Source organism: Mirounga angustirostris, unplaced genomic scaffold, assembly GCF_029215605.1.
Source record: "Mirounga angustirostris isolate CCGP_5_RB_7025 unplaced genomic scaffold, mMirAng1.0.hap1 SCAF_8, whole genome shotgun sequence".
NCBI lineage: Eukaryota > Metazoa > Chordata > Mammalia > Carnivora > Phocidae > Mirounga > Mirounga angustirostris.
Window position 1 is genome coordinate 4,203,544 of NW_026991716.1, and position 22,288 is coordinate 4,225,831.

The window sequence follows — 22,288 nt, forward strand, 5'->3', positions numbered from 1 at the left end:
CGATGTTTCTAGGAAGAAGTTGCTGCGGCTGAGGTCGAAGAGGTTGCTGCCTGTGTTCTCCTTTAGGATTTTGATGGACTCCTGTCTCACATTGAGGTCTTTCAACCATTTGGAGTCTATTTTTGTGTGTGGTGTAAGGAAATGGTCCAGTTTCATTCTTCTGCATGTGGCTATCCAATTTTCCCAACACCATTTGTTGAAGAGACTGTCTTTGTTCCATTGGACATTCTTTCCTGCTTTGTCAAAGATGAGTTGACCATAGAGTTGAGGGTCCATTTCTGGGCTCTCTATTCTGTTCCATTGATCTATGTGTCTGTTTTTGTGCCAGTACCATACTGCCTTGATGATGACAGCTTTGTAATAGAGCTTGAAGTCCAAAATTGTGATGCCACCAGCTTTGCTTTGCTTTTTCCATATTCCTCCGGCTATTCGGGGTCTTTTCTGGTTCCATACAAATTTTAGGATTATTTGTTCCAGCTCTATAAAAAAAAAGTTGATGTTATTTTGACAGGGATTGCATTGAATGTGTAAATTGCTCTAGGTAGCATGGACATTTTAACAATATTTGTTCTTCCAATCCATGAGCATGGAGCATTTTTCCATTTCTTTGTGTCATCCTCAATTTCTTTCATGAGTGTTCTGTAGTTTTCTGAGTACAGATCCTTTGCCTCTTTGGTTAGATTTATCCCTAGGTATCTTATGGTTTTAGGGGCAATTGTAAATGGGATCAACTCCTTAATTTCTCTTTCTTCTGTCTCGTTGTTGGTGTATAGGAATGCCACTGATTTCTGTGCATTGATTTTATATCCTGCCACTTTACTGAATTCCTGTATGAGTTCTAGGAATTCTGGGGTGGAGTCTTTTGGGTTTTCCACATAAAGTATCATGTCATCTGCAAAGACTCAGAGTTTGAATTCTTTGCCGATTCAGATGCCTTTTATTTCTTTCTGTTGTCTGATTGTTGTTGCTAGGACTTCTGGTACTATGTTGAACAGCAGTGGTGATAGTGGACATCCCTGCTGTGTTCCTGACCTTAGGGGAAATGCTCAGTTTTTTCCCCATTGAATATGCTATTTGCTGTGGGCTTTTTGTATATGGCTTTTATGATATTTAGGTATGTTTTCTCGTTTAGCACCCTGAATATATCACGCCAGTCCTTTCTGGCCTATCAGGTCTCTGTGGATAGGTCTGCTGCCAGTCTAATGTTTCTACCCTTGTAGGTTACAGACCTCTTGTCCCTAGCTGCTTTCAGGATATTCTCTTTGTCTCTGAGACTTGTAAGTTTTACTATTAGATGTCGGGGCATTGGCCTATTTTTATTGATTTTGAGCGGGGTTCTCTGTGCCTCCTGGACTTGGGTGCCTCTTTCCTTCCCTGGATTAGGGAAGTTCTCGCTATAATTTGTTCCAATATACCTTCTGCCCCTCTCTCTCTTTCCTCTTCTTCTGGGATCCCAGTTATTCTAATATTGTTTCACTTTATGGTATCACTTATCTCGAATTCTCCCCCCGTGATCCAGTAGTTGTTTATCTTTTTCTCAGCTTCTTTATTCTCCATCATTTGGTCTTCTATACCACTATTTCTCTCTTCTGCCTCATTTATCCTAGCAGTTAGAATCTCCATTTTTGATTGCACTTCATTAATAGTCTTTTTTATTTCGACTTGAATAGATTTTAGTTCTTTTATTTCTCCAGAAAGGAGTTCTCTGGTGTCTTTTATGCTTTTTTCAAGCCCAGCTAGTATCTTTATAATTGTTATTCTGAACTCTTTTTTTTTTTTTAAAGGTTTTCTTTTTTTTTTTTTTTTAAAGATTTTATTTATTTATTTGACAGAGAGACACAGCGAGAGAGGGAACACAAGCAGGGGGAGTGGGAAAGGGAGAAGCAGGCTTCCCGCAGAGCAGGGAGCCCGATGTGGGACTCGATCCCAGGACCCTGGGATCATGACCTGAGCCGAAGGCAGTCACTCAACCGACTGAGCCACCCAGGCGCCCCTCTTTTTTTTTTTTTTTAAAGATTTTATTTATTTATTTGAGAGAGAGAGAATGAGAGAGAGCACATGAGAGGGGTTAAGGGAGGGAGAAGCAGACTCCCTGCCGGGTAGGGAGCCCAATGCAGGACTCGATCCGGGGACTCCAGGATTATGACCTGAGCCAAAGGCAGTCGCTTAACCAACTGAGCCACCCAGGCGCCCGTTATTCTGAACTCTTGTTCTGACATCTCACTTATGCCCATACTAATTAAGTCCCTGGCACTCAGTATTGTCTCTTGTTCTCTTTTTTGAGGTGAGTTTTTCCATCTTGTCATTCTGTCCAGACAAGAATAGATGAACGAGAGAAGAAAATACTGAAATGGCAACAATGACCCCAAAGAAATATATACTAAACAAATCAGAAGAGACCCAAAACTGAAAAAATAAAATAAATTAAAATAAATTTTAAAAAAAGAGAGAATATAATCAGACAAGTAAACAGAATAGAGCAATACACTGGATCCTGTGTGTGTTTTGGTCTGTTTTTTAGGAAACTAGATCCCAAAATTGTAAAGAAAGAAAAACATATATGTACAAAAATAATTAAATATAATGAAAGAATAAAATGTAATTGTAAAAATGAAACTTAAAAGACAAGAAAAAACAAAAGAGGGGGCAAAAAACCCAGCAACAACAAAAAAAGGGAAGAGAGATACACAGACAGGTGAACAGAACAGAGCAATACACTATATCCTGGGTGTATTTTGGTCAGTTTATAGAAGAAATTACATCTCAAAATTGTAAAGAAAGAAAAACTTATTTATATACAAAAATAAATACGTTGAAAGGATAGAATGTAACTCTAAAGATGAAGATTTAAAAAGACTTTAACAAAACAAAAAAGGAAGAAGGAAAAAAAGAAAAAAAAGAATTTTTTTTTTTTTTAAAAGATTTTATTTATTCAACAGAGAGAGAGAGACAGCGAGAGAGGGAACACAAGCAGGGGGAGTGGGAGAGGGAGAAGCAGGCTTCCCGCGGAGCAGGGAGCCCGATGTGGGGCTCGATCCCGGGACCCTGGGATCATGACCTGAGCCGAGGGCAGACGCTTAACGACTGAGCCACCCAGGTGCCCCAATAATAATTTTTTTAAAAATAGTAACTTAAAAAGGATTAAACAAGGAGTGAAGGGGTGGAAATATTGGAAAATATTTGGCCATAAAAACCTTGGCACCCACAGATTTTTGCACCAGTTTATTTTTTTGACGAGCCATTTGAGGCAGTTATAAGCACAGCTAAGAGAAGTGAAGTGGTGAAACATACTATCAACGGAGGCTCAAAATTTATGACTCAAGTGATGTTAAAAAGTGTGTATATGTAGTATATTTGTATATAGTCAGCTGTCTTTAGGGGACACTGTTGGTGCAGAGGATGGTGTGGATAGTGGTCCATGTGCTGTACGTGGGCCTCTGGGTATTTTTTGTTTAGCCTATATAAGTAGTGGCCTATACGTTGTCTTAAAAAATTGAATTTATTATCAACATCTTCAAAACCTGATGAATTCCATAAGCAGAGACAAAATGCAAATGACGAGCTGAGAGAAAATGTGTGCAATGTATTTCACAAACAAAGACCTCATTTCCCTAATTTATAAAGAGCTCTAAAAACACTGAAGGAAAAAAGCCACAAACTCAATGGGAAAAAGGGCTAAACACAGGAACAGAGAGTTCAAGGAAGAAGATCTACAGATGGTCCTTAAATGTATGAAACAACACTCAACTTCACTCATAATAAGACATATGCAAATTAAAACACTGAGAAACTATTTCTCACCAAGCAGATTGGCAAATATTCAAAAGCTTGACAACTGTTCTTCCAGTAAGCAAAATCCTAAAGCAGCCCCCCATGATATCTGATCTTTGGAGTTATGCCCTTAAATAGGTTATAGTATATGGCAAAGGCAGTTGGATTTTATGAATGTAATTAAGGCCCCAATCATTCGGCTCTAAATTAACCAAAAGGGACACTATCCTGGTGGCCCTGACGTCTTAGTAGGGTGCCCTTCAACAGAGGGCTCTCCTGAGGGCAGAGGCCTTCTCCTACTGGCCTTGAAGAAGCAAGCCACCATGAGCGTTATAGCCCCGAAGAAATGAATTCTGCCACCAACCTGCACAAGCTCAGAGTCAGAGTGTTCCCCAGCGGAGCCTCCAGATGAGAACACAGCCTGACCAACACCTCATTTACAGCTGTGTAATGAGCAAGGGGCCCAGCTAAGCTGTGCTCAGACTGCTGACCCACAGGAACTATGAGATAATAAATGTGTTTGGTTTTAAGCTGGTAAGAGCATGACAGTCTGCCACACGGCAACAGAATAGTAATAAAACACTAATAAAACAGAATACTAATAAAAACTCTTACCGGTGAGCCTGGGAGGACACAGCGCTCTCACGCACGGCTGACGCATGGGAGTTGGCTGTATGTACTAGAGCATGATGTATAATGCCGAACTATCGGAAATGACCTCAACTGCATGTAAGTAGGAGGTGGGCTGAATACATTACGGTTTCTCTACACTATGAAGCCATACACAGAGAATTAGGGAGATCTCCGAAATGGAGAATTCCCACGGCAATATGGCATTAAATGAAAAGAGTAGAATGAAAGTATATATAGCATTCTACCTTTAGTGAAGAAAGCATTGAGAATGTATGTCTGTACTTATATTTTCATAAAAAAGAAACAGAGAGGCTCAATCAGGAGCCAATGGAAATGGAATATGGTTATTCAATGGGAGTGGGGAGGCTGGCTGGGGAGCGCCTGGCATCAGTTAAGGGTCTGCCTTGGCTCAGGTCATGATCTCAGGGTCCTGGGATCAAGCCCCACATTGGGCTCCTTGCTCAGCGGGGAGCCTGCTTCTCCCTCTGCCTGCCACTCCCTCTGCTTGTGCTCTTTCTCTCTCTGACAAATAAATAAAAATAAAATCTTAAAAAAAATAATAATAATGGGAGTGGGGAACAGGATAGGAGTAAGACTTTTGAGCATCTACTTCTTTACTTTTGAACTATGTGACTATTTCACAAATGGAAAAAATAAAAACTCTATTAATGATATGGACATTGAAGTATTTAGAGGGAAACAAGCCAGTATCTGCAGTTTGTTTTGAAAATGCTTCAAAAACATAAAATGGGTGGATACAGGGATGTTTAGATGAATGTGGTAAAGCAAATATAGTAAAATGCTAATGGTAGACTCTAGGTAGTGGGTGTACAGATGTTCTCTAAAAGTTTTTTCAGCTTACCTGTTCGAAAATTTTATAATAAAATGTTGGAAAAAATTAAGTGAAGATGAATGAACAAAAGCAAACCCTAAAGCAATCCTGTGTATTAAATTGGTAATGTAACCACGTAGAGAAAAGAATTAATTCAAGTACATTTTGAACACAGTGCTCTGTGCACTCTTAGTGGAATGTATTTTTTTTTCTTTTATTAGAGAGAGAACGGGCAGGGGGGAGGGGCAGAGGGAGAGAGAGAGAGAAGCAAACACCCTGCTGAGCAGGGAGCCTGATTTGGGCCTTGATCCCAGGACCCAGAGACCTGAGCTGAAGGCAGACATTTAACCCACTGAGCCACACAGGCGCCCGAGTGGAATGTATTTTAAAGACAAAAAGTTTCAAAGAAATCTTGAACTTTCCTTATTAGAAATTTCCATTGACTTCATGATAAGCAGGTCGGTCAGATCTCCTGAGTTACAGGAAATACCAGGCCAACAGAGACCTGAAATAGCTTGTTTAGGTTCAGTTTCAGAATGTTAATCACCTTATTCACAATAATTTACCAAATAGTCATGGCTTGTAGTTCCAGGAAGAATTTTTATATTACCCACTAGGTGGCAATACTATCTAATGTAACTAAAAGCAGAACTTGAATTTGAAAGACTCATGCATCTGACAAGCTATATACTATATTGATTTTCTCACCTATTGAGTGAACGAACTATCCTTTCATTAATATCTCTGCAAAGCAATGTTCTTTAGAATTTTAGTAACAAAGAAAAATAAATCCTACTTCCAAATTGAGAATCACTGGATTGGCAGGGACCCACAGAGGCTGGCTAGTCCATTTGTCTACCTCCAAACAGAATAGCCCTCCTACTCTATTATTTTTCTCTGCCCAAGAAATTAGGGTATTTCTCAAAGTTCCATTCCAACATTTAGCATAAAGTCAAGTGGTTCATTCATTCATGTTTCCGTGCATTCTTCAAAGAGCAAACACTTTCTGAGTAATTACCGTATGCCAGGTAGTGCGCCCGGTATCATGGACGTGACAGAACCTGCAGATGCAGGCCTGATGCCCTCGGTGAGCTTATTGTCCATTGCCCAAAATAGAGTTGGTGTGGCTCCTAGTAGCACGGCTTGCTCTGTTCTTCTCAGCTCAAGCAGAGGAAAGATCTACAACCGTAAGACACGGAGGCACCCGTGGGGAAGAATAGATAAGCGAACGATTACAAGGCATAGTAAGAAATGCATAGGAGTAGGTAGGGGGCAGTGTTAGGCACACAGCAAGGCAAGAACCCAGCCAGTCTTAAGAGCAGTCAGGGACGACGTCTCAGATGAAGGGACATTTTAGACCTGACACTAGACAGGCCGGGGCCCAGTGGAACGGGGGGCTGGGGTGGGGGTGGAATGGGGGGAGAAGGGAGGGCTCTGCAGGTTGCAGAAGTCGGAGGGGGCCGAATGCCATCTTATTCTCAGCTGTGTCTCCAACACAGTGTCCAGCACACAGTCAACTTAGATTAAACACGACCTTCTAATGCTGTCACACGGTGTGACCTTGGATCTCTGCACTCTTTGGGTCTAGGTGTCCTCACTCTGAAGGTAACTGAGATCCCTCAGGGACGTTGTGGAGCGGGAGATGTAAGGACTTCAGGCTCTAAGTCTGACACAGATGGAGAAAAGACAGCAAGCCAGGAGGCAGGAGAAAGCAGGCGAGCGTGGCATCTTGGAGGTGGGGACTGCAGTCACACCCCAGTGGATGGAGGATAGAGGAGCCTGTGAACCTGTGGAACCAGCAAGCACAGAAAACTCTAGAGCAGTCTGGCAGGGGAGGGAAGACAAGACAGGAAAATGCTTGAGCATGTTTACATGCTGCGAGAGTGGAGCCAGGAGCCAGGGAGAGGTTGCAGGGGGCAAGGGAAAAACAGGTAAGGCTGGGAAGCCAGTGTGGCCACTGGGAGGGCGGGAGAGCACAGAAGTTAAACACGGGGGACTGAAAGAGGGACGCCCAGAGGTGCACTGAGCTCAGTCCCGGAATGGATTTTTTTTAAGACTTTATTTTTTTTTTTAGAGCAATTTTGGGTTCACAGCAAAATTGAGCCAAAGGTACAGAATTTTCCCATATACCGTCTGCCCCCATCCCTGGGTTGTCCGCATCCACAGTGGGAGTGGTACGTTTGTTACAGTTCATGAGGCTGCTCTGATACATCTTTATCACCCAAAGTCCATAGTTTGTTTACCTCGGGCTTTACTCTTGGTGTTGTACATTCTGTGGGTTTGAACCGACGTGTAATGATGTGTGCATCATATCATACAGAATATTTCCACTGCCCTAAAATTCCTCTGTGCTCCACGTGTTCATCCCTCCCTTTCCACAACCCCTGGCAATCACTCATCCTTTTACTGTCTCCGTAGTTTGGCCTTTTCCACAGCTCATTTAGTTGGAATCAAACAATACATAACCTTTTCAGATTGGTTTCTTTCGCTTAGTAATATGCATTTAAGTTTCCTCCATGTCTCTTCATGATTCATTTCTTCTCAGTCCTGAATAATATTTCATTGTCTGCATGTACCAGTTTTTTTAGAGTGGATCTTTTTTTAACAAATGTTATTTTCAGGAATCATGAAATGAAGCTAATAGTAAAACGACCAGAGAGTAAATGCAAAAAGTGAAAATTTTCTGGTTTGAACTTTGTACATATGTGAGTAGGAAAAAAATTTTTGATAGAAAAATTACAATACAAAAAAGGGGGGAAGTAATACTTTGATACTTTTGTATTGCATGCAAAAGATACAATTTAGGGGAAAATACTAAATACTACCACTGGATATGTTCTTTTTTTTTTTTTTTTGACAGAGAGAGAGAGATAGCGACAGCAGGAACACAAGCAGGGGGAGTAGGAGAGGGAGAAGCAGGCTTCCCGCCGAGCAGGGAGCCCAATGCGGGGCTGGAGCCCAATGCGGGGCTCGATCCCAGGACCCTGGGATCATGACCTGAGCCGAAGGCAGACGCTTAACGACTGAGCCACCCAGGCGCCCCTGACTGGATATGAGTCACTTTCTAGTTTTAAACAATTAAAAAAGAGGAAATGATGGGGTGGGTGTGTGGGATGCCAGCCACATAACTGGGAGGTCTCTGAATACCTGCATGGAGAGTACAATGTTTACTAAAGGAATAATAAAAAGTGCTCATTTCAGGCTTATCCATAGATATTAGGAAAACCCAACAGTAACTGCTACAGTTGGTTGGAACCCACCAGCAAGACTGTTCTCAGGCAGGAGTATTTTATGTGACGCTGTTTAGAATAGCTAGCCCATGGTGAGGGTAGAAGACCAGCTACGCAGTTTGGATAGCTATGCAGTCCACCCAGGTACAGGCTTGCGGGGTGTCGGCTAATACCGCCCCGTCCCCTCCTAGGTTGGCCACGTGGACATGCTTCCCGTGGCAGAAGGAAAGGCTGAAACGAGGCTCAGCAAGGCGCAGGCTTGCTGCTGAGGCGAGGGTGGTAGCAGGAAGACCACCCGGGAGAGAGGGGAAACTGATGCAGGCTTGCACCTGTGGCAGACTATTTAGGCTCAGGTACACCGCGAGAAAGAGACACACGTGGAGGTACGTGGCACGGAGACTCAGGGCCCAGACGTGGTGTAGCAGCCCCCCTCGGCAGCTGACCAGTCACCCTGGGTCACACTACTTCCAAAGCCGAGATTAGCAATAGGCCTCTGAGAACTGAGTGAATAACCTGAGGATTTTATTTTTTAATTTTTATTTTAAGTAATCTCTACCCCCAGTGTTGTGTTCGAACTCACGACCCTGAGACCAAGAGTTGCGCACTCCACCAACTGAGCAGCCAGGTGCCCCAAATAACCTGAGTTTTGTTTTTTTTTTTTAAAGATTTTATTTATTTATTTGACAGATTGATAGCGAGAGCAGGAACACAAGCAGGGGGAGTGGGAGAGGGAGAAGAGGGCTTCCTGCCGAGCAGGGAGCCCGATGTGGGACTCGATCCCAGGACCCTGGGATCATGACCTGAGCCGAAGGCAGACGCTTAACGACTGAGCCACCCAGGCGCCCAATAACCTGAGTTTTTGAGGCTCTTCTGAGTACATCTGAGCATTTGTAGGGCCTATAAAAGAGAGCGCCTGATTGGGTGGGTCTGCCGGTGTTCTCCAGCATGAGCATCCCCGCTGGGAAGAATGCCCCTGTACCCTCCTCTTGGAGGGGAGTTTCTCCCTCTACCCCGGCTGCCTTGGACTCCTGTCCGGACAGCAGGCTTGGCTTCTGGCAAAGAGCACAAGCCACAAATATTTCATGTGGGAAGCTTGTGTTTGGGACGACTTCCCTCAGAAAGGTCTGTGGGCTTGCCAAGGGCCTAGAGCCCAATAGGATGCTCTCAGGCACAGTAGAAATGGTTGTAAACCACTGCTGTGCGGGAAGAACAGAGAGGAAAGACAGGATTCAGGACCCTGTAGACGCTGAAGACCATTGTTGCCAACGCTTAGAGTAACTTTTTCTGTTGACTTCTGTTTAGAGGGAGGGCAGATTGTTACAGTTCTCTAAATCCAGGTTTGGGAAAGTTTTTTCTCTACGGGGACAGATACTAAGTATTTTAGGCTTTCTTTATTGCATAGTGTTTGTCTGTTTATTTTTACCACCCTTAAAAAAGGAAAAAACCATTCTTAGTTCTCAGGCAAGAGAAAAACAGACCATGTGCTGAATTTGGCCTGATGACCATGTTTCACTGACCTTGAGAGAAATCACAAGGAATCAATCTATCAGAGAGAGCGAAGTTACTTTCTACCGTCCGAGAACGGCTATTTTCTTGCAAGAGACTTGATAAATAATTTTGAAATGGATGTGTGAAAGAATCACTTTCTTCCTCCCAGAATGAAAAAGAAAAGAGAATTGTCATGGGCGAGCAAGGCATGTCTAAGTAGGCATATGAGAAATTAGAAGAGCTAAGGCCGTGCTACCCTCCATGGAAAGGAGAAGCCGGGGAAGTTATAGGATGTCTTATATGTCTTACAGATTTGCTAATGCAACTTTTTTCCTTTGGGGTATGTAAGGGTTAGATATGAAATAGGTTTATGGAAAATAGATTGAAAAAGAAATTCAATGAAAAGAAGCCACATATATCCCCAACTATGTTCATGTTGGATTCGAGACCCTGGAGTGTTTAAGAAAATTAGAAAAACAAGCTCCAGCCCCAATCGTGCATGTCTGTGAAAATGAAAAGAGAAGGGAGGCGTCTGAAGGACTAGTACAGTTTTTTCGGAAGTTCAGGATTTTAAAAGGTTTGTAGAGAAGATAAAAGGGGAGAGTACCTTCCTCGAAATGAATGCAATAGGAGCAAAAACCTACACAGTGGTGTGAAACCTACAACAGAGTTCTATCCTCCCCCTTAGAAGCTGAAGGTTTCTGTGAGCAGTAACGTCCAGGTCAGGACTGTCTGCATCCTTTGGGCGGGCCCAGTGTAGGATGATCACGAGAGTCCCCGTTTTAAAGAAAATTGCTCCTAATTTCAAGATGGTAAGAGCAGTATAAAAACCAAGCACGGGGCCACTCTGAGCAACTGCTCAGGGGAACACTCAAGAAGCAGGTCCTGGAGGACGACTCAGGGCGCCAAACCCTGCCTCAGCCCAACCATCTCTGCTCCCTTGAAGGCTCTCAAGATGTGTCAACAGTGTATGTAGGAACCTCTACCAACTTCTTCATTTGTATGCAGGTTCCTGTAACGGCCTTTTTAGCTCTCTGGTCCACGGGGCCCCGGGGCACAATTTAGGCCCAGGACCTAAATCTTTCTGCCAAGCAGGAACTGAGACCGCTGCCTGAGGTTTTATGTAAACAGAGAAGAGAAAAATGACAAATGTCCGACCTGCCTGGAGGGCACCACGTCAGCCAGGGGGAGTAGAAGAGTGCCCTGTGGTGACCTCTCCCACAAGCAGAGTATCCCAGCCACCGACCTGGGTCCGGGCAATTAGTAGCTGCTCTTCTAGGAGGACAACAGGATGGAGGTGACAACAGGGAGCCTTTCTCCAGGCCTCCCACCCCACTGGGAGAGAAAGGGCTGGGAGAAGCATATTTGGCTTTAAAAACAGGAAGAGCAGTATTTTCGCCACTTTGATGGAATTAGCATACATGCCAAGAGATAGCAATAAGCCAGGAAAACAGCCCATGATTTTTCTTCATCTCCTTGTAAAGCAAAGTTTATAGTAATCTGCCAAGTTTTAACAAAGGAACGAATTGAAGCCCAATAATGCAGGTGTTTAAAATGAATTAAAGTATCTAGAACTATACAAAATAGGATAACGTAGGAATCGGCCCATATGCTGAGTCGTCGGGATTAGTCTTTGAGAAATCATAGGACACATGAGAAACCGAAAGATTGGGCAAAGAAATCTCAAATTTTGAGGGGAAGAAAAAAACAGGAGAAAGTTTAATTCTCAAAATAGGGACTAGTAAATTTGAAATGTATATTGTCGGTAAAATTGTGAGCAAACTGGGCGCCTGGGTGGCTCAGTTGGTTAAGCGACTGCCTTCGGCTCAGGTCATGATCCCGGAGTCCCTGGATCGAGTCCCGCATCGGGCTCCCTGCTCAGTGGGGAGTCTGCTTCTCCCTCTGATCCTCCTCCCTCTCATGCTCTCTGTCTCTCATTCTCTCTGTCTCAAATAAATAAATAAGATCTTAAAAAAAAAAAAAATTGTGAGCAAACTGCACTACACGAATGGTTCAGAGAGTCGTCTGTAAGAATGACATGGGGACAGAAGCCCACCGGTGCTCTGTAAACAAGTCCCTTCAATCCTGACTCTCTTAAAAAAAGGAGGTGATGACAGAGGTGCAATTATAGTGCTAAATCAATGGAATAAAACCGGTGATTCCAGCAAAACGATGAGAAAAACCTAGCATGTTGTCCTTGGGGACAAGATAAAGAAATGAGGACAGATGAATCAGCAGTTTAACCATACAGACTGTTGATTAATTAATGCATCAGAGTCAGCCCGTCCAGGTGGTGTCCCAGACCTGCCCAGCACTCACTGCCCAGCGTAGTAGCTTTCTCAGCAATGTCCATGGTGGTGCAGGAGGTGTGCTCCTCAGGTTTAAAGAGTCTCCTCAAGGTGGGAGGGAGGGTGGACTCTCCAGTATGGATTCACCACCATCTCCCCAGGCTGGAATCCCAATTCCAAACTAACAGGTTGATACTTCAACTAAAATAAATGTAAAGAGATGTGTTTAGGTTTAAAAAAAAAAAAGATGTTCGTTGGAGTGCGTGGCTGGCTCAGTGGGTAGAGCATGCGACTCTTGATCTCTGGGTTGTGGGTTCGAGCCCCAGGTTGGGTGTAGAGATTAGTTAAAAATAAATTATCTAGGGGCGCCTGGGTGGCTCAGTCAAGCTCCTGCCTTCGGCTCAGGTCATGATCCCAGGGTCCTGGGATCGAGCCCACATCAGGCTCTTGCTGAGCGGGGCATCTGCTTGTCCCTCTCCCTCTGCCCTCGCCCACCCTCCCCCCCTCCAGCCCCGTGCTCTTGCTCTCTCTCTCTTTCTCTCTCACTCTGCTCTCTTTCAAATAAATAAATACAACCTTTAAAAAAAAAAAAACCCTCTAGACTAGTGTTCTATTAATGTTACCTGTTATTCAGTTCTGGACACTTTACCTGTGTTTGCCTGCGATGTGTGTGACTTTTTATTCAGTCACATTGAAAAATAAGACATAATGGGCGCCTGGGTGGCTCAGTTGGTTAAGCGACTGCCTTCTGCTCAGGTCATGATCCTGGAGTCCCGGGATCGAGTCCCACATCGGGCTCCCTGCTCGGCAGGGGGTCTGCTTCTCCCTCTGCCCTCTTCCCTCTCATGCTCTCTGTCTCTCATTCTCTCTCTCTCAAATAAATAAATAAAATCTTTAAAAAAAAAAAAAAAGAAAAATAAGACATATTAAAATCACATATTTATTGAAAAATAATGTATATATGAAAATACAGGACTAAAAGGTACACAATGGAAAATTCTCCCTTGATTACAAGTTCTGGTAACCAGAAGATAACCCTTGTTCAGTTTCTTGCATACCTTTCATGTTTGTGTACGAATGGGCACAACGTTCTGTGCCTTTGTTTTCCGCCCACGTACTGTGTATCTCTCCATGGCAGTATCTGTAGACCTACTCCATTCTTCCGTAAGCTACACAGCATTTTGTTGTGTAGATGCAGCATAATTGATTTACCTCGTCTCGGGGTTGTACTCAGGCTTTTGTTTTTACAGACGGTGCTGCCGTGGATTTCCCTAGAGCTCGGACACTGGGGTCAGACTGACTGCGGGTAAGTCCCAGTATTGTCACTGATTAACTCTGTGGCCCTGTCTTAGCTTTACGGACCTGTAATCTCCTTAAGTGTGAAATGGCAGTAGTAATCATGCCAAACTCATAGGGTTCTTGTGTGGATGAAGTGTAAAATGCCTTGCTTGGTCCCTCATACACAGTAAGCTCTCGACAAATACGAAATAAGCCTATTTTTTTCATTTTCCAACTTGATTTACATTGAGATTTTCTGTAAGGTGAGTTCTTGGAAGTCAAATTGCTAGATACAAAGGTGTTCATTTAAAACTGGTAGATAATGGGCGCCTGGGTGACTCAGTCAGTTAAGCATCTGCCTTTGGCTCAGGTCATGATCCCAGGGTCCTGGGATCAAGCCCCACATTGGACTCTCGCCTGAGGGGGGAGCCTGCTTCTCAATCTCCCACTCACCGTTCTTGTGTGCTCTCTCTCTGTCAAATAAATGAATAGAATCTTCAAAAATAAATAGAACTGGGCACCTGGGTGGCTCAGATGGTTAAGCGTCTGCCTTCGGCTCAGGTGATGATCCCAGGGTCCTGGGATCGAGTCCCGCATCGGGCTCCCTGCTCCGCGGGAGCCTGCTTCTCCCTCTGCCTCTCTCTCTCTCTCTGTCTCTCATGAATAAATAAATAAAATCTTTAAAAAATAAAAAATAAATAAATAAATAGAACTGGTAGATGGTGTGAATTTGTCTCCCTGTTGGATCACCTGCTTGCCCCCTAGATAGATACACACTGCCTCTCTCCACTCTCCTCTGTACCTTCAGAGGCCGACCTCTGTAAAACTGTATCAACAGTGTCTTCACCCACTGACTTCCAGTCAGGTTCCCCGTGGGAAACACAGGCGCAGGATGGGAGGATGGGAGGAAGGAGCCCCAGGCTTGCTCCCCTACCCCTCCTGCCATGTTTCAGTCAGAGCCCCCTCCCCTGGCTCTGCAAGCGCCCGTGCGAACCACTTCCTGCAGCTGTTCCACTTTGGTGCTTCACCGACCCTTGTAGGAGCCCTCAGCTCTGAGCACATCTGTGAGTAATCCTTTCATCCAACTGCCTTCAATTACGCTTTTGACATGCCATCCGCCTGGTACGCTAACCAGCTTACATGCCCACTAATAAGCAGTGACAAAACTTGTCTTGCCATACTTTTGGCAATATTGAACTTCAGTTTCTTTTTCAAAGATTATGTATAAAGATTCATGTATTTATGTGACAGAGAGAGAGAGAAGCATGAGAAACCGAAAAGATTGGGCAAAGAAGTGGGAGGGGCAGGGAGAGGGAGGGAGAATCCCAAGCCGACTCTGTGCTGAGCATGGAGCCTGACATGGGCTCAGTCCCACAACCCTGAAATCACGACATGAGCCGAAACCAAGAGTCGGGCACTCAACCAGCTGTGCCACCCGGGCGCCCCTAAAGATTCCATTTTTTTAAGTAATCTCTATACCCAGCATGGGCTCGGATTTATAATCCTGAGATCAAGAGTCACATACTCTACGGACTGAGCCAGCCAGGTGCCCATGAGCTTCAGTTTCTTAAAGGCCGGTGCGTGAGTACTATCTTACTGTACTTCAGACTGCTATAACAGAATACCATAGACTGCGTGGCTTATAAAAGATAGAAATTTATTTCTCATGGACTTGGAGGGTGGGAACCCCAAGGTCAAGGTGCAGGCAGATTTGGTGTCTGGTGAGAGCCTGCTTCCTAATTCGTGTGCATGCTCACATGTTGGAAGGGGCAAGGGAGCTCTCTGAGGCCCCTGGTGGTGGTGGTGGTGGTCGTTATTGTTGTAAATTAAGCTGGGGCACCTGGCTGACTCAGTCAGAAGAGCCTGTGACTCTTGATCTTGGCATCATTAGTTTGGGCCCTATGTTGGGTGTGCAGATTACTAAAAATAAATACTTTACCAAAAAAAAAGTATTCAGGGGCTCGGTCAGTTAAGCGTCTGCCTTTGGCTCAGGTCATGATCCCTGGGTCCTGGGATCAAGTCCCATGGCGGGCTTCCTGCTCAATGGGGAGTCTGCTTCTGCCTCTGCCTCTGCCCCTCTCCCTGCTTGTGTTCTCAGGTTCACTCTTTCTCTCAAAATAAAAAAATCTTAAAAAAAAAAAAAGTATTCATATATCAAGGGAAAAAAAAGTAAGTTCTATACCCAACATGGGGCTCAAACATGACCCCAAGATCAAGAGTCACATGCTCTACCAACTGAGCCAGCCAGGTGCCCCTCTGAGGTCTTTTATAAGGGCACTAATCACATTCATGGGGACTCCACCCTCATGACCTAATCACCTCCCAAAAGCCACACCTCCAAATACCAGCACTTTGGGGATTAGGTTTCAATACATGAATTTTGGGGGATGCAAACATTCAGCCCATAGCAAATATAGATATTTATTTCTTCAGTATCATGTTAGTTCAGTCTTTAGAAGGCCAATTAAGGCCAATATAAGAAAATTCAAACAAAATTATATTAAGAATTATTGGAAACTTAATACTTTACTCCAAAATATATGCTATTAAGGAATCACTATAAATTTTGTTAGGTGTGATGATGACGCTGTTGGCATATTTAGAAAAAAGAAAAAGCCCTTATCTTTAAAAAGTATTCCTATATTATAAGTGAGATGATATGGTGTCTATCTATATTTACTTTAAAATGCTCCAGAGGAAGAAAAAACAGTGTGGGGAACACATGGAACAAGCCTGGGAAATGCTGGTAATTGCTGAAAGTGGATGAGGGGTAGCCTGCTTCTCGCTCTCCCACTCCCCCTGCTTGTGTTCCCTCTCTCGCTATGTCTCTCTCTGTCAAATAAATAAAATCTTTAAAAAAAATATGAATCTTCCTGCAATCCCAAGAAATATTAACATTGATGATGTAAGTATAAAAGTGCCAAGCCTGCCTTCTCTTAGATAAAAAATTAGAAAGCCTAAAAAAAAAAAAAAAAAAAAAAAAATTTAGACTGTTCCTAGGTAGAATCCAGAGGGAAAGGATATTTAAGGTTACATGCGTTGTTCACCAAAAATAGAGGAAAGTGTTAATTTTTGCTCTTGGATTTAAGTCAAGGTACTATATAGAAGTTGTGTAACATTGAGGAGTTCTGTGACTCTGCATTCCCCTGCCCACCGAAGGCCTGCCTCTCCGTATGGGCTACTACAGTGATTCAGAAAGTGTTTTAGACATTTCTTTAATTATGTACAACCCAAAATATTGGTGTTTCGAATGGATTAAAGTGTAGCATTCTTTAATTCTTTCTGCTATTTGTCACAGTTGTTAAAGAACCAAGTATGTATTGCATGAAAACATTATGACCTTTTTCGCTTGCCAAAAAAAGTGCCAAAGAAACTGGAAAAAAAGATCTATGATCTGCGTTCCCTCAAGTATGACTATGAACATTTAATCATGACTTTTCAGTGGTGATTTTATGTTCCCATCATATTTGGATATCTCCCAATATTTATTCATTTATTTAGAGAGTGGGGGGAGGGGCAGAGGGAGACAGAGAATCCTAAGCAGACTCCACCCCAGCGAGGAGCTCAGTGTGGAGCTTGCTCACACGTCCCTGAGATCATGACCTGAGCCAAAATCAAGTTGGACACTGAACCGACTGAGCTACCCAGGTGCCTCTCTCCCAGTATTTTTAAAAGAAAAAGGTCAAACATATATTGTCTATCCACAGATTTCTCACATCCTCTTTATTTTGAAAAATTTTGTGTGTACATGAAGATTGAAAGAATAATACTATGAAGGCCTGTGTGCCCGTCACCATCACCTAGATTCAACAGCTGTCAACATCTTGCCATGTTTATCTCTCTGCAGATACTTTTTCTTTTTAACTGACCATGTGAAAGTGTTCATGACACTTGGCTCCTTCTGTTGCTTTTTCAGGGTCCCTGCTCAGAACCCTTCACCAACTCCCCTTTCTGCTTTGCCCTTGAACATGGGTGTTCTAAATGGCCCCAGCTCCATCCTTTATCTCAAATTAAGAACCAGGACGTTTTGTCTTCTATGAAAGGCCTATCAGGCACCAGAAGATGGAAAGAAATTATTTCCTGTGGGAGAACCCATGAGAATGTCTGGCTAAGAATGAACTGCTTAGTCACTGCTCCTTCCTTTTGACCTTCCAGTCCTATATCTTCTGGCCTTTGCATGTTTACTGAGAAACTATACCCGGAACTATCCAGAGGGAGGAATGCAGGTAAAAAGCAAAAACGATTTTGCAATGTTAGAGGCGTAAGGGAAAGATTTGGTGGAGATTAAAGCAGAATAAATACCATCTTTCTCAATTATAAAGTTGCGGGATGTCATTTGTCCATGATAAAATTCCCCCCCCCCCCACAGATAATTTAAAGTTGACGGTTACAAACCCCCATTAACAGGTTAAATACACTCAGTACACATGGATTTCTGGTCTTAATGCTTCACAGAGCTAATGAATCTGTTTCGCTTGAAAGGACTACATCTAATCCTCTTAGCATCAAAAGGGAAAAGCTTGTTCAACTAACTCCCTCTGTTACCTGAATGAGAGGTGAATGTTCCCTTCAGAAATTCTTTGCTGTTGAGGAGTTATGCTTTCAGTTGCGCTGAGAAGTAAGGCTGGGCAGAGGTGAGATGGACCTTGAGAGTGGGAAAGAGAGAGAGCAGTATGCAGCGCTGATGTATCAGATAAGGAACAAGAGAGGAGGCTAGCTGAGTCCTTGAGTGGGGTTCTTTTATTTTATTTTTTTTAAGTGGAGTAAGAAATTTGGATGTTTAAATCAACAAAATGCAGAAAATAAACTAGCATATAAGATGACCCTTAATAAGCCATATGTGTTTATTATTGGAAAAGACAAGTTTAAAAAAAGGAACTAGCTTAAAAAGCAGGATAGTTTCTTTTTTAATTTTCTATTATTTCCCAAATATGGTAAAACTGTGGCCGATACAGATTTAACAGAAGTAAAACAGCTGAGTAAGACAATAAAACAGCCATATTACAGTAATGTGAAATGTTAACACTGGGGGAAAGTGCATGAGAATTATATGAGAATTCTGTTATCTTTTTGACTTTTTGTAAACATAAAAGTGTTCTAAAATAAGTTTATTAAAAAAAAAAAAAAAGCCTAACCTATGATGTTGAGTAAAACAATGGATGTATGGATAATGAGCTGCTCAGTATTATCCTGGTGATTACTATAATCATGAAAATTATACCTTAAAAAAGCTTGTTAATTAAAGATTTGACATTTTCCAAGTAAAATCCATGTTAAAATATTCAGCTCAGGTTGTTGATTCTAAACTAACAAGGAGCCAATCAAACACAATCAGACTAAGAACAGTTTTCTAATATTTTGGGTACTTAGGACGCCAGAAATGCTGTCTTTCTTGAGGCTAGAATAAGCTAGATGAGGCCATTTGAACAAAACAAGGCTGTTATCTGTCAGTTTCTCCTGCATTTCTGGTTAATTTGGAAGAAAAACAAAGAACTGTGGGGGATCGGATGTCCACGTGTTCCTTCTTTTTCCACTTTCTGGTATTTAGATATTCCTGAACTTAGGGCAATGGTAAGATCCCATTGAGATACAGGACTCCTTCAATAAATAATTCTGTAGCACTCATTGAGGATATCACATGCCTTCTCATTAAATAGACAGAACCACAGAACCTGCTTCCATTAGGATTCACACGGGGCCAGCTCAGTGTTTGACATTCAGTCTCAGAGACCAGACAGTGGCGAAGAATAGCCCGCAGGCCACATCTGGCCTGTAGTCTTTTTTTTTTTTTTTTTTTAAACAGTCCACGAGTTAAGAATGGTTTTTACATTTTTTTTTACATTTTTAAATAATGAAAGAAAAAAAGACCAAAAGACTATTTCATGACACATGAAATGACATTCAAACTTCAGCATCTATAGATGAAGTTTTATTGGAATCCACCCTAGCGGGATGGGTGCTTTCCTCCTGCAAAGGCAGAGCTGAGTGGTTCTGACTGCGCGGCCTGCAAAGTCTCAACTGTTTACTCTCCGAGCCTTTCCAGAAAAAGTTCGTCAGTCGGTTGTAGACAACTCCCCCCATGCACACTCCTCCTCCTGGGTTTTCAGAGCAGTGTTCTCATTTTTTGGCTTTCCAACTAAGTGCCACTATGGGATTGAAGTGGCAATGGGGCAGGCTCGGTCTAGTGAGGAGGGGACTGAGAGTGTGGCTAGCCAGGAGGGGCCTGGTGGACACGAACAGGCAGGAAGGTAAGATGTCAAGTACCAGAAGAGCTAATATGTGGCCAAAGAGGCTAGGCAGGTCCTGGTGATGTGCTAGAAAGAAGATCCCATGTTAGGAAGTCAACTCAGAAACAGGAGACATGAGGTATGAGTGGTCTAGGCAGAGTCTAGAAGGTCAAAGTTTGCAGAAGCTGCATGAACAAGCAGGGTGACACCAAACCCAAGATGTAATCTTAGGGCAAAGGGGATTATCCCATTTTACACGGCTTTCTGGGTTGGACAGCCTTAGGTCCCAAACTACTAATGACATTCAGAAGAAAGTCTGTGTTTAAAAACACAGACCTCGGGCGCCTGGGTGGCTCAGTTGGTTAAGCGACTGCCTTCGGCTTGGGTCATGGTCCTGGAGTCCCGGAATCGAGTCCCGCATCGGGCTCCCTGCTCAGCAGGGAGTCTGCTTCTCCCTCTGACCCCCCCCCCCCCTCATGTGGTCTCTCTCATTCTTTCTCAAATAAATAAATAAAATCTTAAAAAAAAAAAATAAGACCTCAGGGGCGCTGGGGTGGCTCAGCTGGTTGAGCATCTGACTCTTGATCTCAGCTCAGGTCTTGATCTCAGGGTGGTGAGTTCAAGCCCCATGTTGGGCTCCATCCTGGGTGCAGAGCCTGCTTAACGCAGACCTGAGGGGAACTGCACATTCATACAGATTGAGTCCTTTGATGGATGCTGAGTACGAGATGCTGGATATTAGACTCTGCTACTAGACTTCCCTTAATATTTAGTTCCACACACTACTGATTATAAGATGCTGGTACTTGTACATCTCAGCAGGATAACCTTGAGCCGGAAGCCGGTCCTTCCTTCACAACGAGGCCATGTATCTAGTTCCGTATCAAAGTGAAAAGCCATCTTCTTACCAATCTCCCAAGCAAGAAAATCTCCCTTGTACGTCACTGGAAGTTCCACGTGCCTTTTCCCAATTCCCATTTGACTAGACAGAAAGTACATAGTAGGGAGAGGAAAAATGACAGAAAGAGGAAGGTCATTTAAGTTGTGCTGATTCAATCATTCTTAATAGCCAGTGATAATAATAGATCATTTAAAACTAATAAATCAAGTGTTATAGAATAAGTGTAGTTAAAAATGTAAAGATAAATACTAAAAAGAGCAGGAGGAGGGAAGAAGTGTTAATAAACTAATTTCACCAGTTCTCATAGTAAGGAGTCATTCGTCCTGTCTAAAGAAATAGAGGAGGGGCACCTGGGTGGCTCAGTTGGTTAAGCGTCTGCCTTCGGCTCAGGTCATGATCTCAGGGTCCTGGGATCGAGCCCCATGCCGGGCTCCCTGCTCAGTGGGGAGTCTGCTTCTCCCTCTGCCCCTGATCACGCTTCTTTCTCACTCTCTCTCTTTCTCTCAAATAAATAAAATCTTAAAAAAAAAAGGAAATAGAGGATTACATGTAAGATATGAATTTATATTTTTAAAGGTATCAACTAGAACAAAAATACAAATGGGTATTTCCTTATACTTTATTAGGAAAAACACCCATATACACTATAGTCACACCCATACAAGAAAATAGAGTCCCTGGAAGGAAAGATTTAAAAAATCATAAAAAAACAAAACCAAAACCCCCAGAAAACATGATACAAAATGTGATGCAGAATTAAGACCAAATGTTTATGTGCATGGGTTAGCTTCACTGTGACAGACACTGTTACCTACCCTACAGCTACCCCCCTGCTTTTGTTTGGGGGGTAAACCCACCCCTTGGGATAAGTCACTAGCAGCCAAGCCTTTTGTCGGCCTCCCTTACACCTAAGAGGAGCCAGGCCTGTGATCTGTTTGCATGGCAAGTGGATTTGAGGGGACACCACTGCAGGGCGGCTGGGAAATAACATGTTTTCCCCTGATGAGAGGAGCCCCAGGAGGACAGAGGCTTTTATGCTGTTTTCTGCCTTTGAATGTAGCTGAGAGGCTGGGAGCCACGGGAACCATTTTGAGTTCATGAATCCACCAGCATAGGCCTGGCAGAGCAGAAGCAAGGAGTCTGCGTGCGGAGGCCACGGTTGAGCCGTTGAGTGCATGCCGGCTGCCAAGCTGCCGAGTGACTCGTATCTTTACTTCCAAAGTTCCTTTCTTTCTGCGGGCCTAGCATGTGCAGAGGTCTCGGTTAATCTTGCTTAGCAGAATATTCCTCTGCAAAGCTGTTAGCCAGTTGCCTTTTGCAGACCACTTAGATCCTTCACTTGGAACAGAGAATAGTTGATTTTGTACTAAAAATCTTCCTAGCAGAGACTCCTCCTGGTGTCGGAGTATATAAATGGCTTTCAGCTTGTGGGATGGAATTCCAGAACACTGGAAATGGCAGTGCAATCACAGAAAAAGACTCAGGAAGGAGCTTCTTGAGGTCACACAAAGGTTACGTAAACTGCTCCAGGCAGCCCTGAATTCTTTATTCTTATGAGTGTTTAAGCTCCCATAGTCACGGGGTGTTAGTACTGCTTGGGGCCTCTCACCGATTTCTTACTGACTTCTATTGAACTCATA

At 43.3% G+C, this 22,288-nt stretch overlaps 1 long non-coding RNA gene across 2 annotated transcripts in view; it reads left to right on the plus strand.

Moving 5' to 3' along the window:
* The window catches only part of LOC123837396 (uncharacterized), a 43,519-nt gene that overhangs the window by 7,155 nt on the left and 14,076 nt on the right, over nucleotides 1-22,288 (plus strand). The window contains exons 4-5 of one of the 2 annotated variants that reach the window (XR_010413469.1): nucleotides 13,493-13,548; nucleotides 17,437-20,853. This is a non-coding gene — a long non-coding RNA (uncharacterized LOC123837396). Of the gene's footprint in view, nucleotides 1-13,492; nucleotides 13,549-17,436; nucleotides 20,854-22,288 lie in introns of those variants that run through there. The other variant, XR_006789204.3, reaches the window with a different exon arrangement.